Raw genomic sequence first — 19,916 nt, 5'->3', positions numbered from 1 at the left:
ATTGATACTTGGTATCGATACTCGGTATCGAAACTTGGTATCGATACTTCGAATCGATACATGGAATCGACACTTGGAATCGAATCTTGGTATCGATACTCGAAATCAAAACTTGGTATCGATACATGGAATCAACACTTTGTATCGGTACTTAAAATGATACTTGGTATCGATACTTGGTATCGCTACTTGGTATCGAAACTTGGTATTGATGCTTGATATCGAAACTTGGTATCAATACTTGGTATCGATACTTGGATTCTATACTTTGTATCGATACTTGGTGTGGATACTTGGTATCGATACTTGGTATCGATACCTGGTATCGATTCTTGGTATCGATACTTTTTATTGATACTTGGTATCGAAACTTGGTATCGATACTTAGTATTACACTTGGAATCGATACTTGGTTTCGATACGTTGTATCGATACGTGGAATCTGCACTTAGTATCGATACTTGGTATCGATACGTGGTATCGATACTTGGTATCGATACGTGGTATCGATACTCGGTATCGATACTTGGTTTCGATACGTGGTATCGATACTTAGTATGGATACTTGGTATCCATTTTGGAATCGATACTTCGAATCGATACTTGGAATCGACACTTGGAATCGATACTTGGTATTGATACTGGGTATCGAAACATGGTATCGATACTTGGTATCGAAACATGGTATCGTTACTTAGTATCGAAACTTGGTATCGATACTTGGTATCAATACTCGGTATCGAAACTTGGTATCGAAACTTTGTATCGATACTTCGAATCGATACATGGAATCGACACTTGGAATCGATACTTGGTATCGATGCTTGGTATTGATACTTGGAATCGATACTTGGTATCGAAACTTGGTATCGATACTTGGTATCGATACTCGGTATCGAAACTTGGTATCGATACTTCAAATCGGTACTTGGAATCGATACTTGGTATCGATACTTGGTATCGAAACATGGTATCGATACTTGGTATCGATACTTGGTATCGAATCATGGTATCGATACTTGGTATCGATACTTGGTATCGAAACATGGTATCGATACTTGGTATCGACACTTGGAATCGATACTTGGTATCGATACTTGATATCGATACATGGTATCGAAACTTGGTATCGATACTCGATATCATGACTTGGTAGCGATACATGGAATCAACACTTTGTATCGATACTTGGTATCGAAACATGGTAGCGAAACATGGTATCGAAACTTTGTATCGATACTTGGTATCGCGTCTTGGTTTTGATACTTGATATCAGTACTTGGTATCGCTACTTGGTATCGAAACTTGGTATTGATACTTGGTATCGAAACTTAGTATCAATACTTGGTATCGTTACTTGGGTTCGATACTTTATATCGATACTTGGTACCGATACTTGGAATCGACAATTGGAAACGATACATGCTATCGATACTTGGTATCGAAACTTAGTATAGTTACTTGGTATCGATACTTCAAATCGATACTTGGTATCGATACTCGGTATCGATACTTGGTATCGATACTTGGTATCGAAACATGGTATCGATACTTGGTATCGACACTTGGAATCGATACTTGGTATCGATACTTGATATCGATACATGGTATCGATACTTGGTACCGATACTTGGAATCGACAATTGGAAACGATACATGCTATCGATACTTGGTATCGAAACTTAGTATAGTTACTTGGTATCGATACTTCAAATCGATACTTGGTATCGATACTCGGTATCGATACTTGGTATCGATACTTGGTATCGAAACATGGTATCGATACTTGGTATCGACACTTGGAATCGATACTTGGTATCGATACTTGATATCGATACATGGTATCGAAACTTGGTATCGATACTCGATATCATGACTTGGTAGCGATACATGGAATCAACACTTTGTATCGATACTTGGTATCGAAACATGGTAGCGAAACATGGTATCGAAACTTTGTATCGATACTTGGTATCGCGTCTTGGTTTTGATACTTGATATCAGTACTTGGTATCGCTACTTGGTATCGAAACTTGGTATTGATACTTGGTATCGAAACTTAGTATCAATACTTGGTATCGTTACTTGGGTTCGATACTTTATATCGATACTTGGTACCGATACTTGGAATCGACAATTGGAAACGATACATGCTATCGATACTTGGTATCGAAACTTAGTATAGTTACTTGGTATCGATACTTCAAATCGATACTTGGTATCGATACTTGGTATCGAATCTTGGTATCGATACTCGAAATCAAAACTTGGTATCGATACATGGAATCAACACTTTGTGTTGATACTTGGTATCGAAACTGGGTATCGATACTTCGAATCGATACTTGGTATCGATACTCGGTATCGAAACTTGTTATCGTTACGTGGTATCGAAGCTTGGTATCGATACTCGATATCAAAACTTGGTATCGTTACTTGGAATCAACACTTTGTATCGATTCTTGGTATCGAAATATGGTAGCGAAACATGGTATCGAAACTTTGTATCGATACTTGGTATCGCTACTTGGTTTTGATACTTGGTATCGGTACTTGGTATGGATAATTGGTATCGATACTTGGTATCGATACATTGTATATAAACTTTGTATCAATACCTGGAATCGATACTTTGCATCCATACTTGGTAACGATACGTGGTATCGATACTTAGTATGACACTAGGAATCGATACTTGGTGTCGATATTTGGTATCGAAACATGGTATCGCTACTTGGTATCGAAACTTGGTATCAATACCTGGTATCGATACTTGGTATCGATACTTGGTATCTATACTTGGTATCGATACTTAGTTTCTAGAGAAAGTCTGAGAAATCTCCGTCACATCGGGGACCCCAAATCAGACATATCATCAAGGTCGTTTGGCTGCCTAATCCTCATTACTCTTCTCCTTCTGTTAAGTGCATAGAAACTATACCACCGCAAAGCGCTCAAAGAGAAACCCAAGGAGAAACCCAAGATTTTCAACTTTGATCAACCTAACAATGTTGCTGATAGATCAATTGGGCCGGATACCATTGCGACGGAGGTGAAACTTAATACCATCACGCCTAAGCAGCCTGATCGACCGCAAGAAGCGCCGACTCAGCGGTCTGCCAGCCTGTCTGCCAACAGCGGCGGCTTCATAGAATCGTTTAAGTTACTTTAAGTTTCCGTTTAAGAATTATTCTCAAACAACTCAAACGAGTTGCCAATAAAGATAATTCCACAGTACATGTTTGGTGTAATTTGTACAATTTCAAAATTCTAGTTCATTGGCTCTGAGATTAAGGTGTTCATACATACGCCTCGATAAACGAATACACGGATACGGCAAATTCAAATTGGATGTTAGTCTTTTTGTCGGCCAACATCGAGAATAACGTTTTCTGTGTTACAGTTTTTGCCTTCAAAACAGAGAAAATATGTATTTGCATTTTCATGCTATAAGTGTATTACACGATTAAATTGTCATAACAAGGCATTCTTTTAAGAAATTTTTATTGTAATTAACTGAAGAGCGCAGAGTTAATTTTTTTATGGACATTTGCGGGAGTTCATTGTGGGTAAATTGGAAAAGTGAAAATATTGGCGCTTTCATTTTTTTGAAATTTGTTTTTGATTTTTTTAAGCAAATATTTACAGCAAATCAAATTAAGATGTATTGCTTCTGCGTGAATTTATAATTATAACGCGAAATACATAAAAATATATATGCATATGGTCAATGTTTTATATACATACAATGTTTAATCTGATAATCTGATATTCTCATTCTGAATTCAGGACTTTCTTCCGGGTCGTCGTAGAAGCAAATATCCCGTTGGTTCTAAGCAAAACATTTCATAACAATAAATATACTTACAAATGTATTATCATCAACTATCGACTGCACTTACATAATGGGGCCATTATATTGAACAACACATACAACTTTATATAGATCTGATGGGTACTTATGCTTGCTGATTGATATAATAATAAAACCATGAGATCAGTGATTTGTCCAAAATGTTTTTTTAATATTTCATTACTCTAGATATACATAAATTAATATATTTACTTATGGGCAAGGATTAAAAATAATTGTGTTTAATTCATAACTGCAAAAAAAGGTACACTTGTTTCATTACTTTAGAATACGACCACATAAACGGACAACATTTTGTTAGATTTAAACAAATTTAAAATTATGAATTTAAAATCAATTATTATATACAGATAAAGGCAAAGAGCGTCTAAATGTCGTTTGTTGCATGTTTTTACATATGAAACCAAACAATTTATTGCTAGATAACACACATACATTGCACATAAAATTATTTCCAGTGCAATAACATTTTTAAAATAGAAACATAACTAATTTATTAAGCTATCGATCAACCGATTTATAAATATGAGACACCTTGAGATTAACTCTTTTTGCAATATTTGCCTCAGTGCTAAATTCAAAGTTATTGTTTATAACTTGTGGTTTTGTAATAACATACAGTTTTCAGCATTGGATTACAGTGCAGTTTAAAGTCTCAAATTTCAATTGAGGAAAAAATTACATTAATTTTGCATATTATTATTAACGGTTTGCGACAGTCACATCGCAAGTGTTTCATTAATTATATGTTTTATTGCATTTCCCTTTGAAGAGGCTGTCGGTCCAGAGGTCGAAAAATCCAATTTAAACAAATAAGGCTGTATATCCGGAAATGATGTATCAAAAATTAGATCTAGCTCGCTTTGACTTGGAGTCTTTCGTACATAATCATGACGGGTCATTAATTCTGTAATGTATATACCTTTCTCTGTGAATAAGTCGTTCTCATGCTTAATTAAATCCAGATGTACTGTCCACACTTCCCAGGGAATACTCGTGTGTAAAGAGCCAGCAAATTTTTTATTCTGAAAAAGTTTTATCTTAATGTGAGCCACAACTGTCATTTGAGCGAAACTTTTCACTAAGCTCGTTTTACCTTGAGCGCAAAGACTACACGAATTACAACAACCATAGGTGAAGTCAATAAAGTCACAATGTTAATCGGAATAACCCACGGTACCTATAGAGTATACATATATTTATCCGTACAGCAATGAAAAAGTTCTGTATGAAAGATGCTAGCCACTGCTTCATCCACCTGTCGACCTTCCATGATAAGATCAAATATCTGTGAACGTGCATTCATTGTTAAAATTGTTTCTTATATTTAAGAGCGTACTGTGGAGATATTTTCGTATACTCGACCTGGGATTATGTCTTAATCTAAATACCGTATTATAAATACATGATAATATAATTTGTCATAAATTAAGTTTACATATATAATTATTTGTTTCCACTCTAAGTTTGATTGTTATCTAGATTTCTTTGTTAAAGCGTTCAATATTTTAATAACCCATTTACTTTTCCCCACTTAAAAACGAAGTTCTTTAAAGATTGTATTCACATATTTGAATGTCGTACTTATTGCTTAAACCAAAATGAACAGACTGTTCTTCGGTTTGACATCCTGATTAATTACAACAGCCTTGAGTAGAAAGTCTGGATAAAACAAGTAAGAAAGCTCTAGTCGGGGTGCCCGACTAGGAGATACCCTGATCCCAGTCCTCTTTGAGTTTTTTAATATTTTCCGTAGTTTGTATCGAGTATTCAAAAAACAAAAAAGAAAACAAATAAAAAACGACATTGCGAGACCAGGTTTCAAACCCGGACTCTTTGTGCAACGTGCACCAACTCTACCACCGCCACTTCGTAATTTAAAAAAATAGAACAATAAGAAATGTTTCATCTCCACTGGTCTCGAACCCTAAGCTGCAAACGTGCGCCGCCTTTACCAACGCAGCCACTGCACTGCTTACACTGGCAATTGCAAATTTGAACATAAGTAGCAGCTAATAATTCAGCACAATTCAAGCGCAATTTCAATTCTTGGAATAGAATAGAATACACGCTTTTGAATGTATGTGTGCATACGCATAGGAAAAATGCGTGCGCGTGGCGCTGCTGACATGTGCTTTTGCAAATTGGCCAAACATTTTGTTTAATAACTTCTATTTTACTTTATGGATTTTAATGAAATTTTCAGCATATGATCAACATATCCTATTGGCTTGGTTGAGATGCAATCGCTTTCAAATAATAGGCCCAGTTCCAACAAAAAACTTAAATTTTAAGAATTTGGGGGAATTTGAAGCCGGTATCCAAAATCCAATAAAAACCAAAGTTGCATAAAATATACATAAAACTTAATACAAAATTTGAAGGCTCTAGCTCTTAAGACGTTCGAGATATAATTTATTTACTGCATTTCAATAATGTTTTTATTCGATAACAATTAAATGCGAATAGTTATCGAATATTTGAAACAAACTTGACCTGCGCGTGCTATACACGGACCTACAAAAAAAATTCACACATACGGACAGACAATCGACTCGTCTTGTCGTCCTGATCAAGAATATATATACTTTATGGGGTCTGCCACGCCTCCTTCTGCCTGTTACATACATTTGCACAAAGCCATTATACCCTGATTTCCCATTTTCAATGGGATCAGGGTATAAAAATTTATATATCCTCAAAAATAGCTTAAGCAAAAATAGCATACCCATTGACAATGACTGAAATGTTTTTGTAAATATCAATAGAACATGTACAAACAAGTAAAAACCAGAAAGAGTACTTTAGTCCAGACTAGGAATACCCTCAAACCTGCAAACCTGCAAATATGCCCAGTAAGCCAAGCGCGAGATTATGCATTATTAATCTCGCGCTTGGCTTACTGCATTTATACTGCATACATACAACTGATTGTTAATTGCAGTGGGTTTTTTGGGCTTTACTAAGGGAACTTAACTATTAAATATCTTTTCTTCTATATGGAATTTGAATTATATTTTCAGGACAGGAGTGGTTTCCAAAATCCAATATACATAAAATCTTTCTAGGACTAGGAAATACCCTGAACCTAGTCCTTTCAGGGATTTTTTTAATAGCATATATCAAGCAAAAAAAACACCAAAATTGGGAAAAACATTGCCTAAGCAACGCGTATCGACTCTACCAACACCGCCAGATCATAATTTAAAAAAAACGAGAAAACTTCCATTCGCTGGCAGGCATTGAACCCAGGTTGGCATCTTAACGCTGCTTGCCACGTGCTTTTGCAAAATTACCAAACGTTTTGTTTAATAAATTCTGTTTCATTTAATGAATTTTAAAAACTTGACTTAAATTTAAAGAATTTGAGGAAATATATGGCCGGTATCCAAAATATAACAAAAAAAACAAATTTGAAAAACATATAAACAAAACTAAATACCAAATTTGAAGGCTCTAGCTCAAGTTTATAATCGATACCAAAAAAAAGAAAGCAGATATCGATTATCTGAAACACAGACATGCAACATTTTCTCTCATAGATGCTGAGGTCGATGCATTCACACATACGGACAGACGACCAGACTTAAGGACGGACAGACAGACTCAATCGACTCGGCTTGCCGTCCTGATCAAGAATCAAGTCGCTTAGGCAGCGACTGCACCTGGGATGTGGACTGCAGTATGGATTTCACTATGGTAACGTAACTGTTGAATAACCTTCCTGTTAGATGGACGTCCTTTAATACATTTTTCAGGGCACATTAGCACCATCCCCATATACTTGCCTTATATTTTCCGAATCACAACTTTATAGTATGTGCAATACGTTATTTGTTAGTTTGAGAGGAAGGGAAGACGTATCCAACATCAAAAATGTACAAAATCGCTGTACTTATTACGAGAATTGGTTTACCATATTCAAGTTACGCATAAAAACCATAAAAGCCAAATTGTCGTTTATTGTCAATAATAAAATAATGGCATGCGTTATCGAAAATAAGATAGTATGCACGAGGATATAAAAATTATAGCCTTAGAATTACTTATACAGACCTGCGGACTGGCACGCATATATTGTTACGTATGATTCAGCGAGGTAATGCGCTTCGAACTAACACATCGATTCCGTCAGCCAACAGTTTTGTCCCCGTGTCTCCATTTTTTATACCCTGATCCATTGAAAATGGGAAATCAGAGTATAATGGTTTTGTGCAAATGTATGTAACAGGCAGAAGGAGGCGTGGCAGACCCCATAAATTATATATATTCTTGATTAGGACGACAAGCCGAATCGATTAAGCCATGTCCGTCTGTCTGACTATCCGTATGTGTGAACGCGGAACGCTTCTATAAGAGCTAGAGACTGAAATTTTATTTGTAGGTCCGTGTATAGCACGCGCATTGGATACCGGCTACAAATTTCCCCAAATTCTTAAAATTTAAGTTTAGTTATAACTAGGGCCACTATTTCATTAAAATCCATTAAGTAGAACAGAAGTTATTAAACAAAACGTTTGGCCAATTTGCAATAGCACATGTCACCAGCGCCACGCGCACCCATTGTGCGTGTGCAAGTTATCACATCCGGTCAGACAAAGTCAACGACTGCAGTTCTGCGCGATCAGCAAAGCTGCAACAATGCTTAATACCAACTATGCCAAACTCCACACTACGCTGCGTCAACATTCCATGCGGCGTTGCGACGTTGAAACATAATCCATTCAACATAATCGCACATTCCATGCGCCGTTGCGACATTGAAACATAACCCATTCAACATAATCGCTGACACAGCGATTATAGGTCAGGGCTAGCCTAATATAAGAATATTTTGTCACTTAGCTTTTAGTATGGATTTGACCAATAAACGGATAAGATTAAAATTATTTTCACTGCTATTGTTTCGTGCCGAGATCACAAGCAAGCTATCAGAAATATAATTACTAACTGGCGCCCAACAGTGGTTCTAACCTGCTCACCCAAAAATCCACAAGCAAGGAGGCAACATCGTTGGATCGACATCGTTGGACTTGCGGACGAGAAAAAAAAAAAACAAAAAAAGGAGGAGAGATACAACAACATAATTAAAAACCATAGCTTTTAACACAAAGAAATGTGAGTAGAGTGCTTACTTAAAATAAATAAAAACAAAATAAAGGAATTTAAATAAAGTGTGTTTGTAAAATAATCTTTGCGACGAAAAAAAAAATGTTTTCTTAAACAATACTGAATAAAATTGGAAAATCTTATGAGCAAATGTGAGGAAGAGGAATACGACGCGGAATTAGAAGAATTAATAAAAGACATAAAAGATAAACTAGTGCCAGAAAAAATAAAATGTCAGTGAGTGAAGAAAATTTGAAAGCGCTGCTTGAGTATGCCGTAAACACTGCATTACAAAATCAAGCGCAAGTGTTTGAAAGAAAAATGGATGAAATAAGAAATGAGTTTAGGAACGCAACAGTGTCCGTACCCGAGGTTGAAGTGTTTAAAGATGCGGAAATTATTGTAGGTATCAAATGTGACGAAACACTGGACATAGTAAAATCGGTACCAGACTTTGAGGGAAAGATCGAGACTTATGTTTCGTGGCGGAAAGCCGCAAATACTGCATATAAAATTTTTGATAATTATGTAGGAAGTTCAAAGCATTATCAGGCACTGGATATAATTAGGAACAAAATCAAAGGCCCTGCTGATATGGTACTGTCGTCATATGACGCACCACTGAATTTTAAAGCAATTATAAACAGACTTGACTTTACATACGAAGATAAACGTCCCATCTATATAATTGAACAAGAGTTGTCCGTTCTACGTCAGGGAACCCTGACAATAACCCAATATTACGAGGAAATTGAAAAGAAATTAACATTACTTATAAACAAAACAATTATGACTTACGATTCCACTTTGGCTGCTTTTCTAAACGAAAAATACAGAGCAGATGCATTGAGAGTCTTAATTTCAGGCAGAGTCTAATTTTCAGCAAGACCAAAAGATTTGCCATCAGCACTAACACTTGCACAGGAAGTTGAGGCTAATCATGAACGCTTCCAATTCGCTAGTAGTTTTGCTAGGAATAATGACGAAAGAGCTCAACGTCAGGAACAGAGACAGCAACAGCAGCCCACTGTAGAAAGTACACCAAACCAAGTGGCACTGGATATAATTAGGAACAAAATCAAAGGCCCTGCTGATATGGTACTGTCGTCATATGACGCACCACTGAATTTTAAAGCAATTATAAACAGACTTGACTTTACATACGAAGATAAACGTCCCATCTATATAATTGAACAAGAGTTGTCCGTTCTACGTCAGGGAACCCTGACAATAACCCAATATTACGAGGAAATTGAAAAGAAATTAACATTACTTATAAACAAAACAATTATGACTTACGATTCCACTTTGGCTGCTTTTCTAAACGAAAAATACAGAGCAGATGCATTGTGATTCTTAATTTCAGGCAGAGTCTAATTTTCAGCAAGACCAAAAGATTTGCCATCAGCACTAACACTTGCACAGGAAGTTGAGGCTAATCATGAACGCTTCCAATTCGCTAGTAGTTTTGCTAGGAATAATGACGAAAGAGCTCAACGTCAGGAACAGAGACAGCAACAGCAGCCCACTGTAGAAAGTACACCAAACCAAGTGCGCCACGCGCACCCATTGTGCGTGTGCAAGTTATCACATCCGGTCAGACAAAGTCAACGACTGCAGTTCTGCGCGATCAGCAAAGCTGCAACAATGCTTAATACCAACTATGCCAAACTCCACACTACGCTGCGTCAACATTCCATGCGCCGTTGCGACATTGAAACATAACCCATTCAACATAATCGCTGACACAGCGATTATAGGTCAGGGCTAGCCTAATATAAGAATATTTTGTCACTTAGCTTTTAGTATGGATTTGACCAATAAACGGATAAGATTAAAATTATTTTCACTGCTATTGTTTCGTGCCGAGATCACAAGCAAGCTATCAGAAATATAATTACTAACTGGCGCCCAACAGTGGTTCTAACCTGCTCACCCAAAAATCCACAAGCAAGGAGGCAACATCGTTGGATCGACATCGTTGGACTTGCGGACGAAAAAAAAAAAACAAAAAAAGGAGGAGAGATACAACAACATAATTAAAAACCATAGCTTTTAACACAAAGAAATGTGTGTTTGTAAAATAATCTTTGCGACGAAAAAAAATGTTTTCTTAAACAATACTGAATAAAATTGGAAAATCTTATGAGCAAATGTGAGGAAGAGGAATACGACGCGGAATTAGAAGAATTAATAAAAGACATAAAAGATAAACTAGTGCCAGAAAAAATAAAATGTCAGTGAGTGAAGAAAATTTGAAAGCGCTGCTTGAGTATGCCGTAAACACTGCATTACAAAATCAAGCGCAAGTGTTTGAAAGAAAAATGGATGAAATAAGAAATGAGTTTAGGAACGCAACAGTGTCCGTACCCGAGGTTGAAGTGTTTAAAGATGCGGAAATTATTGTAGGTATCAAATGTGACGAAACACTGGACATAGTAAAATCGGTACCAGACTTTGAGGGAAAGATCGAGACTTATGTTTCGTGGCGGAAAGCCGCAAACACTGCATATAAAATTTTTGATAATTATGTAGGAAGTTCAAAGCATTATCAGGCACTGGATATAATTAGGAACAAAATCAAAGGCCCTGCTGATATGGTACTGTCGTCATATGACGCACCACTGAATTTTAAAGCAATTATAAACAGACTTGACTTTACATACGGAGATAAACGTCCCATCTATATAATTGAACAAGAGTTGTCCGTTCTACGTCAGGGAACCCTGACAATAACCCAATATTACGAGGAAATTGAAAAGAAATTAACATTACTTATAAACAAAACAATTATGACTTACGATTCCACTTTGGCTGCTTTTCTAAACGAAAAATACAGAGCAGATGCATTGTGAGTCTTAATTTCAGGCAGAGTCTAATTTTCAGCAAGACCAAAAGATTTGCCATCAGCACTAGCACTTGCACAGGAAGTTGAGGCTAATCATGAACGCTTCCAATTTGCTAGTAGTTTTGCTAGGAATAATGACGAAAGAGCTCAACGTCAGGAACAGAGACAGTAACAGCAGCCCACTGTAGAAAGTACACCAAACCAAGTAAAAACTCCATTTTACAAACAAAAATCTCAATACAATAGCCCGAATGTAAAGCAAGAACCACCACAACCTATGGACGTTGACAGTTCATCTCGGTTTAGGCAAATAACTCAATACCCAAACCAAGGCGGTTCCTACCAAAATCAGGTGCCAAAAAGAGCAAATAGTGGAACTACTAGAAATACCGGTCCCAAACAACAGAGAATTAATCATCTCTCACAAGATGAAAGTTCTGAAAGTCAATCGGAACAAGAGTACCAAGCAGTAGCGGAGACTGAGGTATCAGATTTGGAAGATGAGGATCAGATTCAAGAGGTCAATTTTTTAGAAATTGCTCCCTCTTACCGATTGTAGAGCGAACGATAGCAGGCAGACCAGTCAAATTACTCATAGACACAGGCGCTTCGAAAAACTATATAAAACCAATCCCAGAACTTAAAAATGTAACTAATGTTAAAGAAAAATTTTTAGTTAAGTCACTTCATGGCTTTAACTCTGTTCGAGAGAAATGTCATATGCACCTTTTTGATACAACAACCACATTCTTCTTACTTCCCAGCTTATCAAGCTTTGATGGAATAATAGAACTTGATCTTTTAAAAAAAATTAATGCAAATCTAGATTTGAAAAATAACATATTAAAAACAAAGAATGGATCCGAAATAATTCAATATAAAAAAAGCTCAAATGTTAACTTCACTGAAGTAGAAAATATAAAAGTTCCCCAAGAAATTGAAAAAGAATTTAAGAAAATGCTAGAGGAAAAAATAAATGTTTTTGCTGAGCCTAATGAAGGAAGAATCCTTACAACACAAATATTATCGCTACAATTCGAACAGAGGACGAAAAAGCAGTGTACTCTAAACTTTACCCATACCCATTAGGAGTATCAGAGTATCTATAAAAAATTTTGCATCTATAGCCAAACCATTGACAGACAATGGGTGATAATGGTAAAACAAGGGCAGGAAAATCGAAAAAAATTCCAGTCAACCTAGATGAAAAACAGATAGCTACCTTCGAGAAATTAAAGAATATCTTAAGCTCTGAGGATGTAATGCTCCTATACCCTGATTACCAAAAGCCATTTGATTTGACGACAGATGCTTCGTCCTCTGGCTTAGGCGCTGTTTTATCACAAAACAAAAAGCCGATAACCATGATTTCCAGGACTTTGAGAGACAACGAATTAAATTTCGCCACAAATGAACGTGAGCTACTTACGATAGTGTGGGCCCTAAAATCCCTAAGAAACTATCTGTACGGTGAAACAAATTTAAGTATTTATACCGATCACCAGCCACTTACATTTGCAGTCTCAGACAAAAACACTAATGCGAAAATTAAGAGATGGAAATCCTTTATCGACGAGCACAACGCTCAAATTTTCTTCAAGCCCGGTAAGGAAAATTTTGTAGCTGATGCTCTATCAAAACAAAACCTTTACGCTCTAGAAGAAGATGATCCATCAGATTTAGCCACTATGCATAGTAAATTGTCATTGACATACACTATCGAGTCTACTGAGAAACCGATTAATTGTTTCAGGAACCAAATAGTTATTGAAGAAAATATTATAGCTTCCGAAAAAATTATTATTATGTTCCGACAAAAAAACAAGACATATCATACACTTCTCAAATAGAGAAAACTTAATAGAGAAAGTGTGTGATGCGGTTAAAAAAGACGTAGTGAATGCAATCAAATGCGACTTGCCGATACTAGCATTTATACAAAACAAACTAGTTGAGACCTTCCCTTCAACCAAATTTTGTCACTCAAATAAATTGGACATCGATGTTCATGATAAAAATGAGAAAAAAGAAATTATAGTCGCAGAACATGGCAGAGCACATAGAGCAGCGCAGGATAATATAAAACAAATTCTCCAAGACTATTTTTTCCCAAAAATGACTCGGCTAGCAAATGAAATAGTTGCAAATTGTAGGACTTGCAATAAAGGAAAATATGACCGACACCCACAAAATCAGTACATTGGCGAAACGCCAGTCCCCAACCAGGTAGGAGAAATTCTCCACATTGACATTTTCTCTACAGATAAAAAATATTTTTTAACTTGTATCGATAAATTTTCTAAATTTGCCATTGTCCAACCCATAGCTTCCAGAACGATAATAGATATCGAGTCGCCCATCTTACAGCTCATGAATTTCTACCCCAATACTAAAATTGTCTACTGCGATAATGAACCATCATTAACTCAGAAACAATTAAGTCTCTTTTAAAAAACCGTTTTAATGTTGATATTGTAAATTCTCCACCATTACATAGTACTTCAAATGGACAGGTAGAAAGATTCCACAGTACCCTTGCAGAAATTGCCAGATGCTTGAAACTAGAAAAACAATTAAATGACACAACAGATATTGTACTTCAAGCAACAATAGAATACAATAAATCAATTCACTCAGTCGTTAATAAAAAACCAATTGACATGATTCATGCATCCCCACCAGAATTTGAAGCAGAAATAAGAGATAAAATATCTAAAGCACAAGATCTGCTACTGAAAAGACAAAATGCGGACAGATTAAATAGAACTTTCCAAGTAGGCGACAAAGTGCTTATGAAACTAAATAAAAGACTTGGTAACAAGTTAACTCCTTTATAAAGGGGAGGGAGGTACACAAGGATAACATAGGGTAAAAAAAAAAAAAAAAAAAAAAAAAAAAAAAAAATTAAAAATAATTATCCTTCCAGTATTCATTCTGCCATGTATCTTATCTTTACTAGGGTTTGGATTCTTCGCCTTATACTTCTAGTAGCAGCAGCAGTTGGAAAGATTACAAACTACTCGAACTCGAACTATATCCCCATCATGGACGGAAATGCGGTTATTTGGGAAAATTTTAAAATGCTAAGACATTCTTCTAACCTTACAATGTACTCGGAAATTGCCGAGGAAACAAATTCACTTATGAAACATTTCCCACAGTCCCATATGAGACAAATTCTCGAATCAGATTTAGGTCATATTAGGTCATTGCTAGAGACAGTTAATGTCCACCATAGACAGGCTAGAAGTATAAATATTTTAGGAACAGCTTTAAAGATAGTAGCAGGGACCCCTGATTTTGACGACTTCGAACATCTGAAATTTCACCAGCAAAAACTAACTGACTCAATTAAACAACAGGCAGTTATAAATACAAAAGTACAAGAAAAAATTAACGACTTAACGGAATCCATAAACAAAATAATTAAATTTGCAAAAGAAAAACAGATCGTGATAGGAAACCTTTACCAAACATTACTCACAAGAAATAGAATTATAATTTCTGAACTCGAAACACTAATGTTGTCTATTACGCTTGCAAAGATTCAAATTATAAACCCAGCAATACTTGATTCTAATGACCTGAGCAAAGTTTGAAATGAGCACTCTACAGATTTAACTATAACTGATTTAATTGAAATAGCTTATATAAAAGTCTTTTTAGATCATAATTTTGTACACTTCCTTATCAAGTACCCAAATCCTAGCGTAGTATGTAAAAAATTAACCATGTTTCCTGTTCAGCATAATGGAACAATACTTGACTTTGAGGAAAATAACAACGTCGCAGATTCTGGCAATAATATCTTAGCAATTGGAAACTGCCCCGCTACTCTCACCTCTACATTCTGCAAACAACTGAAATCAACAACATGTGCGCAGCAACTACATTCTGGAGGTATAACGCATTGTAAGACTCGTCCCAGCCACCTACAACCGTTGATGGTAATTGACGATGGTATCATTATTGTCAACGAAGCTACAGTTACAATACAGATGGACAACAGCTTAGATAGAGTCATCCATGGCACACACCTACTGACGTTTGATGAGAAAATCTATGTGAATGGGTCTCTTTATGAAAATACCAAGAACTTAGTCAGGCGTCACCCAGGCTCGGCAATCTCGGCTACCATAAACATAACTGGTCATCGAGAGATTTTGAGCATGCCCTATCTTCAGAGGCTGAACTTTGAGAATCTTCAATATATTGACAACATCGAAAAAAACTGTCAATATGGCCTATGATGTTTGCAGCATCTTTTGTCACTCTGATCATCGGTCTCGTAGTCTGCAAGGTTTATCAAAAATGCAAAAAGAATAAACAACAAATCTCGATACGAGCTGCCATCGACTCTTTGAGGAAATCCGAGGACGGCCTTCAAACTAGTGAGGGAGGAGTTATCACATCCGGTCAGACAAAGTCAACGACTGCAGTTCTGCGTGATCAGCAAAGCTGCAACAATGCTTAATACCAACTATGCCAAACTCCACACTACGCTGCGTCAACATTCCATGCGCCGTTGCGACATTGAAACATAACCCATTCAACATAATCGCTGACACAGCGATTATAGGTCAGGGCTAGCCTAATATAAGAATATTTTGTCACTTAGCTTTTAGTATGGATTTGACCAATAAACGGATAAGATTAAAATTATTTTCACTGCTATTGTTTCGTGCCGAGATCACAAGCAAGCTATCAGAAATATAATTACTAACTTGCACACATACATTCAAATGCGTGTATTCTTTTCTATTCCAAGAATCAAAATTGCGATTAAACTGTGCTGAATTATTAGCTGCTACTTAACTTCAAATTTGTAACTAATTGTCTAAGCAGTGCAGTGACTGCGTTGGTAGAGGCGGTGCTTGTCGTCCAGTAGTCATCGGGTTCAATCCTTGCGGCGACGAGACATTTTTTATTGTTTTATTTTTTATAATTATGAAGTGGCACCCCGACTAGAGTTTTCTTACTTGTTTGTTCATAAAGTTGGGCTGCTACATATTGAAGGGCATCTCAAAAACGTTGCACTAAACTTCAATAGTCCCATCTAATTGTTCTACCCAGAAATCAGTTGTGTAGATATACGTACTTTGGTGGATTGCGGAAGTGACAACTGCAAATCTTACTTTTTAACGTCACGTTGGCCATTCTATGCTTGCGTATGATAAGCTTTCAAAACTAAATCTTAATCGATTAGATATCTGGCGTCGCCTGAGCTAGGGACGGAATGAATATGTAAAAGTTCCGCAACAGGGACCACAATGAAGAAATTGATTTAGTTTCGGTCTCTTAAAATTTGGAAACATGACATGAATGACAAGGGGGGAGGATGTAGGGAACGGCAAATCAGCACTTCGTTTAACATTTTAAATTAAGTGCATTAGATTATTATTTATTAAAATATAAAAATTAAAAGTCATTAATTCTCTTCATTTTTGACATGCGTGTTCGTTCTCACAACAGCTCGGCTTAACCATGGTTCGATAGTTGTACGAAACTGATCATCGCTCGATTAGTGCAAATGCTCATGCCATGACAGCTCCGCAAATTTGTCTAGAATGACAATACTCCACGTACACTGACGACTGTAACACATGTTCAATGTTTAATCTTCAACGGTCTGTATTATCTTTTCTACTTTATGCATGATTATGATCATAGTCTTGTTTTGTTAGTGAAATATTTGGCTCTTTTATCTACAAATTTGAAGACATTTGATTAGCGATAAGAGAAATACAATGGCAAAGAGTAAAAAAAGTCAAATGTTACAGTTTTGCACTGCAAATATTTTTAAACAAATATTTTTATTAAATTTTATTAATAACGGGTCCACAGCCCTTTTGATTTTTTGAGGTTGTTTATATGGTTTGGCATACTTTGCGTGTAGCGTCGCACCATTTCAGGTGGAATCGAGTACCAAACGTCCTTCATTCTCTCTCACAACATTTTCTATGGGATTCATGTCTGGAGATTGCGGTGGCCACTTCATAGTTTGAAACTTTTGGTTCAATAACCAATTTTTCACCAAATGGGATGTGTGCTTTGGGTCATTGTCTTGCAGAAAAATGCAATTTTCAACAGCCAGACCCATTTTGCCAATGACTCCTCCCAAATTTTCTTGAAGAATTTTTAGGTATTGCTCCTTACACATTATCCCATCGATTAACACTAAGGGCCCAAACTCCATTTGTACAAATACAGCCTCAAACCATTATGGACCCGCCACCGTGCACCGCACTGTATTTGCCGATTGGACTGTGAGATTCCTAGTCCAATACCTCGATCGTCCGTCTGACTCAAAACGATTAATTTAGTTTCGTCTGACCAAATAAGCTTGAAAAAATTTTTTTAACATTGTTTAAGCTTTTTATTTGTAACTTACGGCATCCCAATCAGCTAGAGCCCAACTTTCGTGCATTATAGCAAAGTTTCTACGCAAACTAATGTGCCTTTTAGGTAGAAATGGTTTTTTTTCTTTCATTGGCCTTAAGCCCCAATCTGCCAAGACTGCGATGGACTGTCCACTCACTGGCATTTAGATTTAACACATTAGCCGCTTTTATTAGCATAAAGTCGCGATTGCCTGTAACTAAGTTAGCCAAGTGGCGCGTGTCACGTTGGCTTAAAAGTCGCGGTCGGCCTCCTTTATTGATTTTAATGTTTTCTGAACTGTTTTTTTTTTTAACACAGTCATGCGGCTAACACCAAATTTATTAGCCACTTTCCTAACGGATTCGCCCCTATCAATAATTCGATTATTTCCTTTTTCTTTTCATCAGCCATCATAATTATTTTACAAATTGACTTAAAATGGTCAAGGCTTAGCGATTTAAACGAAAACAAATAAGCTTTAATGGTAAAAAAAGCTTTGAAACAAAAGTAAATAGGTTTTGCTCTGTGAGTGCAAAACTGTAACATTTGACTTTTTTACTCTTTGCCATTGTATTTCTCTTATCGCTAATCAAATGTCTTCAAATTTATAGATAAAAGAGCCAAATATTTCACTAACAAAACAAGTCTATGATCATAATCATGCATAAAGTAGAAAAGGTAATACAGACCGTTGAAGTGAGAACATTGAACTTGTGTTAAAGTTTTGCTCGTCAGTGTATATAGTAGCAGTCAGCACAACATTCAAAGGTGCTTGCTCGCGTTTAAAACAAAGTGAACATTTAGTGTCTACATTTTGTTTAAATTGATTTAAATCATTATGAAAAATCTCGCTATGCTAAGTAACATATCACGCGTTTAAATGTACGCGTCTATATGGCTCTTCTTGCCACGTGCTTTTGCCAATTGGCCAAATGTATTGTTTAAAATTTTGTGTCCCTTAACGAATTTCAATATTTCCATATTCTATCGGAATATTAACATATATATTTGAGGAGAATTGCGGAAAAATTTGGGCTTATTAACAATAAGTCAAATTTCAAATTCTATCAAAACATATCATTTTGGCAAGGTTGTTGAGACACCATCACAGAGTCCCGTTCTGAACATTTGTAGGTATACTTATAGAAAAGAGCGGGAAAATGGAATCAAAGGAACCGCATAGTGACAAAAGATCCCTCTTGAATACCTAACGGTAATTTCAATGAAAAACGCCTCCAAATTGTGTTAAATGCTACGAGATGTCAAAGTAATTTTTAAAATTCACATAACATTAAGTTAAGATCAATCAAAGTATTTTGTGTAAACAATTAATAGATAGTTTGACAAATGGATAATTTAAATTATTTTTGTTTTGTTATCCTTTTTATAATTATATAAATACATACCAATAAACAGTTAAGTATAAGAACAATTTCGAAAATTTGAGTAAAAGACTATTATTTTTGCGTCTAAAGTAAATTCCCATTTTCAATGTTTGCAAATAAAGGTATAAGCATTCTGAGGTCTGAGATTAAGGTGTTCATACATACGCCCCGATAAACGAATACACGGATACGGACACGGCCAACATCGACAATAACGTTTTCGGTGTTACAGTTTTAGTCTTAAAAATTGAGAAAATATGTATTTGCTTTTTCATGCTATAAGTGTAATTAATACATGATTAAATTGTCATAACAAGGC

At 36.0% G+C, this 19,916-nt stretch overlaps 1 pseudogene; it reads right to left on the bottom strand.

Annotated features, from left to right (window-relative positions):
• Nucleotides 1-4,479: 4,479 nt before the first annotated feature.
• Nucleotides 4,480-5,180, bottom strand: LOC111599536 (annotated as a pseudogene).
• Between the last annotated feature and the right edge of the window lie 14,736 nt (nt 5,181-19,916).

Source organism: Drosophila hydei, unplaced genomic scaffold (assembly GCF_003285905.1).
Source record: "Drosophila hydei strain 15085-1641.00,03,60 unplaced genomic scaffold, DhydRS2 tig00000271-arrow-arrow-pilon, whole genome shotgun sequence".
In the NCBI taxonomy this organism is placed as follows: Eukaryota; Metazoa; Arthropoda; class Insecta; order Diptera; family Drosophilidae; genus Drosophila; species Drosophila hydei.
The sequence above is the reverse complement of the archived record's forward strand: the minus strand, read 5'-3'. Positions and strand labels throughout refer to the sequence as shown.